This window comes from Zea mays, chromosome 5 (assembly GCF_902167145.1).
Source record: "Zea mays cultivar B73 chromosome 5, Zm-B73-REFERENCE-NAM-5.0, whole genome shotgun sequence".
Taxonomy (NCBI): Eukaryota; Viridiplantae; Streptophyta; class Magnoliopsida; order Poales; family Poaceae; genus Zea; species Zea mays.
In genome coordinates, this window is record NC_050100.1 from 14,086,286 (window position 1) to 14,092,405 (window position 6,120).

General features: G+C 42.2%; 1 pseudogene; it reads left to right on the forward strand.

The window, feature by feature from the left end:
- The first annotated feature begins 1,370 nt into the window (after positions 1–1,370).
- Positions 1,371–3,045, forward strand: LOC109939617 (polyadenylate-binding protein-interacting protein 7-like; annotated as a pseudogene).
- The last annotated feature ends 3,075 nt before the right edge of the window (positions 3,046–6,120 follow it).

The following is a 6,120-nucleotide window of genomic DNA, read 5'->3' on the forward strand; positions in this document are numbered from 1 at the left end:
TTACAAGTTCAACCCAGTTGCATATGACATTGCTAACATTTCTGTGAGCTGGCAGCAGACTATCATTCATCAAAGCCTCATATAGTGGACTACAACAGATATCTAGGTATGTCATTACTAAGTGAACTGCTTATGCATGGACTGTTGTTTTTCTTTTCTTCTTCAATTTGGTTGGCATAATATTGGTTCGGTTTTCTACCTTGCTCATTTGCCAATTCTATGTGACATATGTTGATGAGCAGAAGTGTTTTGTTAAGCCCTACCTAAACATTTCTGGTAATTATAAGCTCATTGTTGGTTTAGTTGTTCTATATTGTAGTTCAGTGCTCCATAACTATACATATTTCCACTTATAATTCACAATCCACACAGCACATTAGTTAACCATGGAATGTAAAGACTTTCATCAGTAGTACATAACCTAGACATGGTGGGGCTAATGCAGCAGTTCATCTGCTACGATAACCAGTGTTGGGAAGTAGAAGCTCTATTCTCTGGGCCACACACCGGAGGATTGTCAACCATGTCTTCCATATCGAAAAGCTCAAAGTCACTTCTTAATTTACACACAACCTCGATCTGACTATATTGGAACACTATATGTTAGGAATCATACTCTTTGCAATACTAATTCACATGAAATTCTTGAAGCCTATGCTTGACAAAACATAAATTGAAAGTCCGATTTGGCGATTTTGCTCTGTTGTAACTAAAACAACGAATTGATTTTTTTAATTAATTGTCTTGCAAAGGATGTTGCCATCTTTTGCCGCATGTTGCAGTGAGCTGAGCCTCAAATGGGAGAGTGGGAGACCTCTTTAGGCTCCAAGGGTGTGCAGGAGATAAATGTGTGAAACGGGAAACACCAGCCGCTGCTGTCAACTGAGCAGAAGAAAAATAGTAATCTGTTTTTACTTTTAAAGAACAACCATTAGTTGTTATGACATGCTATTCATTGAGTTGCTTCTGCCTGCCCTTTACATATACCATCATTTACTTACAGCAAATGTCTCAAAATAGAGAGGCTCAGGACAGCTAGGCCTCACATGTTTGTGTGGTCTGCTGAACATGACAATTTCTTGTTTAGAGCTTGAGGCTTCTCATTTTTCCCATGTTAAACAGAGCAAGATTTTATTGTGATGCGCAACGGAATGCATCATCCACCATGTCAATCAAAATGTTACTTGTTGCCACCTGTTAGACAAGAACCATATACTAGCATAAGATTTTTTGTGGAGCTCATGAAGCATGCCATGGACTGGTTGCACAACATTGTTACCCTGCTGTTTATGAGTACTCTTTACTAAAGCAGTAATGCTACATGAAAAGACAATTTGAATCCTCACATCTTCAATTGCAATTCGATTTCAAAATGCTTGGTGTACATCAAGAACATTTTGGCACTATCCATATTCCGTAATTACGTTTTTCCCGATTTTTCAGATGCAAGTTGATGCTACACCCAATCACACAGTGAATCTGGCCCAGAGCACACCGATCTTTAGCACTGGGGATTTCCCTGCACTTCCAACAGTCGAGGACCAAAATGGTTTCAATAAGGGTAATGTGGATGTACTTGGCATGTTCAATGTGCGCGGCTCATCCGAAATGACTACTGGAGCTGGTCATTTTGTTTCAGCTGTTTGCAAATTTGCGTCACAGAATTCTGGCCAGTGGAAGTTTAAAAAAGGTCCTGAATATGGTAATGGTGTTTCAGCTCTTTCTGTACCCAAATAGTACAGTTCTGGCACTAAACAATCATCTGGGAACAAGTTTCAAAGCATCAGCAGTGCAAGAGTTGCTCCATGGCTTCAGACCAGAGATGCAGTGGGTAATACTCATCTGATACTCTGAAGTCTTCCTGGTCCCTATTGCACAGTTCTCTCCTCTATGTTTCATGTTTGGATGAGGATTGCTCTTGCTTTTTTCCCCCTTCATTTAGTGAAAATCGTGAATGGCTAGAAATCAGAGAGAATTATGCTACCATTTGAGGTCCTTTACTATGCTTCAATTATCTGCTGATTAATTTATCTCTGTATATGCAATCCACCAGCAAGTATGTACTCAGAATCAAGGGAAGAAGCCCGTGATTTTGCTAGGGTTCGAAATGCGTGTTTTGAGCAGGTAAGCAATATCGCATATGGTTACTGAAGCCTACACTTGCAATTTATTTTGCTTGTTCGAGTAAGATTCAATTTTTTTCATGAATAGAGATCACTATCTGCAACATACTTTTTTTAAAGTTCGGTATCTTACGAATTGCTAAGGTTTTCACATAAGGAAACCCTTGACGGGCTAGACAGGCTTACTTGGTTGGCAACAAGGCTGTTGCGACGGAATTGAGCATGAAGGGGCAGACATACAATGTGCAAATGAAAGCAGCTCATGAGAAAGCTAGAGAAGCTATTTACCGGCAAAGGTCTGATTGCTGTTTTTACATGTTGACTTTTGGTTGTTGCAGCTTACTCCATCTGTCCCTTGTTAATTGGTCAAAAAATTTTAAAGTTTGACTAGGTTCATATAAAATATTAGTAACATTTACATCTCTCTCTAAATAAGTTTATTATGAAGACATATCCAAAGATCTATCTAATGATACTAATTATGCATTGTAGATATTACTATTTTTTATATATTTGGTCAAAGTTGAAATATGTTTGAGTTTTCGGAAGGGAGAAAGACAGTTATTTAAGGATGGAGATAGTGTAATATATTTTTTGAAGTCTAATTTAGTTTCCTACCTATCGTTTTCTTATGTGCAGGAATCTTGTTTCTTCGCAACGTGGGGGTGACCGCCTGATTGATTTACATGGCTTGCATGTGAACGAAGCAATCCACATCCTGAAGGGTGAGCTCAGTGCCTTGAAGAGCACAGCGAGGGCAGTAGGGAAGAGGATGCAAGTCATGGTTTGCATTGGAACAGGCCACCACACCAGGGGCTCTCGCACTGCGAGGTTGCCTCTCGTTGTGGAGCAGTTCCTCCTAGATGAAGGCCTCCAGTACACGCAGCCTCAGCCGGGTCTGCTCCAAGTGATGCTGTACTAACATCTCTTAGGTAAGACACCAAGGAGAGAGAGAAAAAGGACCCCCCTGTAAGAAAAACACACACAAAAAAAATTGTTTGTTGCTGAACACGAGATGCATTTGGGGGTCATTTGTGGCTACTGAACTACAGCTGCTGCATCTTCATTCCTTTTTTTCGTTGGCCTTCACTCCACCGAAACTGTGTTCCAAAATTCAATAGAGTAGCTCTAAAAAAATTAGTTTACAGTACCTCTGTAGGTGCTATAAAAAAACCCTGAGGTAGTGTTTGGTTCTAGAGTATAATAGGACTGAGTCACTCTGTTTCTAATTTATTATTGTTTAGATTGATTCAATATAGGATAAAATGACTCAAAAGGAAAATTACGTTTAAATGCCGAATCATTTGGTTCTCTAAAATCATTTGGACGGAGTGATCTGTCACTGTTTTATCTTAATTGAACCAAATCACTACCTTAGTTTGTGAATATTGCCAGCGCACTCGAGTGATCATATGTGCAGGAGTAGAGCTAGGATCTGACTAAAGGGGAAGAGATGTTTTGGCAAATAACAACGATAACCACACATGATAAAATATCCTTTTCCTTCTGCAGATAAGCTTAGAGTTGATCTCATGAATATTTCTATGACTACTCTTAGTTGAAAAATACTTTCCCAAGATAAGGAGTACTTTACTGAACTTGCGGTTGATGTTGTCTTGAGGCTTAAGGTGTACAAATGGTTTAATGAAAGTTGGTTATCATTTACATTGAACTAAATTAAAATAGCAAAATTTATGTATGGTTAGGAACACAAATGGATTACGAAACCTTTTCTTATAACAATATAACACACATTTATATATAAGTTATTATAGTATTATATGTTTCCGTTGCAACGCACGGGCACTCACCTAGTATAGTATATATTTTGAGAAAAAAAACCTAACAGCCTTCTGCCGTTCTGCTTCCTGCTTCCTGCTTCCTGCGTCCGTCTGAGCCGCCAGCCGCCAGGAACGAGAGCAGAGCCGTCTTGCCGTGCCATCTTGCTTCCTTCCTGCAATCCTGCGTCCAGCATCCAGTTTCCTTCCTGCAAGTAGGGGTGGGCAAAAAACCCGTAACCCGAAACCTGAACCCGGAATACCCGAACCCGAACCCGAAATACCCGAAACCCGAATTTGATTTAAGAATTTCGGGTAGCAACTTGCAAAACCCGAAATTATTTCGGGTAATTCGGGTATCATAATCGGGTACCCGAAATACCCGAATTACCCGAACTTTCATGTGTCATGTACTCATGTCATTCTTAATTATTAATTTGTGCATCTATAATTATGTATAACTGTGCATAACTTGTGATTGTAGATTGCTTGTGTTTTTTATGTTCATGTATATCATTATTCAAACTATATTTTTATACTAATTTAATAGGGTGCATGTGTTTTATGAAGTAGAGACAATAGTTCGGGTAGTTCGGGAATACCCGAACCCGAACCCGAAATTTCGGGTACCCGAAGTTTCGGGTATTGTAAAACCCGTTGTAATTTCGGGTATCGATTCTCAAAACCCGAAATTTTAAATACCCGAATTACCCGACCCGAAATTTTCGGGTAACCCGAATGCCCACCCCTACCTGCAAGGCTGCAATCACCGGTCACTCTCACTCCTTGCCGAGCACCGTCAGCCCGTGCTGTCAGGCTGCCAGGCGCCAGCCGCGCGTGGCCGCGTGCGGCGTGCCCCGTGCCGTGCTGCACTGCTGGCTGCTGCGTGCCAGAGCCCCTGGCCGCGTGTCGTGCTGCCTGCTGCGTGCTGCAGCCACGCAGGAAGCGCCGCTAGCCCCTGCGTCTCGCCGTCTCGGGCCACTCCAAGAATACAAAGTGATGATATTTTATATCATTTTCAAGAATTGAAGAATTATATAAAAAAACTACTTCTACAAAATTCAAGTGGTATATTTTTATGCTTACTTATACATTTTTGCATTCATTAGTTATATTGTGATTGTCATGTTCTATGTCTCATTTTATACAAATATTTAACTTGCAATGTGTAGGTTCAAATTCATGGACTAATATTGATGAAGTTATTAGAGGCGAGGAAAGACCAAATCGTCTCTAATTAGGTACTTTTATATTTTTATCAAGTTTATTGTATTTTTAGATGCTGAATTGAAGTAAAATAATATCTTAGTCTATGTTTGAGGTATAAATTGTTTTAGCGGTATATTTAGCCGCACAATATATTAGGGACTGCTTAAAGTAACCTTCAAGTTTTATAGAGTGGCCCGGGACGTTAATTTTATAGAGCTCCGCCACTGCGTACACCAATTAAAATGCTTAAGGTAACACCGTGAGGTACCAGGGAGCTGTGCCGTCGTTCTCCTCTTCTTGGCTCTCTCTCCTCTCTGTCGTCGAGCGCTATTCTTTCCCCCTACTCCTCTCATTCTCCAAATGCACGAGATCTCCAAATGCACAATACAACTCTTTCTCCTTGATTCCATCCAGAGGCTAATGCCCGATTGAACTCCCGGATCGGGCCAGGCAACGAGCTCGTCGAGCTGCTATGGGACCACGACCCAGCGCTGTGGAGGCTCGTGTCCTTGGCGGTCTTCTCGTCCATGACGACAATAACGTTGTGTCATGGCTGCATTGTCCCGATAGCGATGGCGACGACGACACGCTGTTTCTGTCGCAGTATCATGGGAGTATTGCGCCGTGCTACTGTCTGAGTACCCGCGGCGGCCTCCCACGCCGCGGCCAACAAGCTGGCCCCGCCGAGCGTAGAGGTGGAGTCATGAAATTCACCTTCTTCTCGCGGCCCCTCAAGCGGCCACCGGCGGCGTCCGCTGCCTCGACCACGTGAACAACCCCGTCGAGTCCACTATGTTCGTCCAGACAATAATGAACCGGTTGCAGAGCACACCGCTGTTCTTCGGGCAGAGGATGACATGGCTGTAGGTCGAGGAAAAGCGAGGAGACTCATGGCCGGCGAGTCCGACATGTCTGCTCTCTCCTCCCAGGCGGACGACAGCGAGATCTCGACGACACTTTTGGGGTGATGCGTTGAAGACGACAGCGTGACCAAGGACATTTATTCTCAC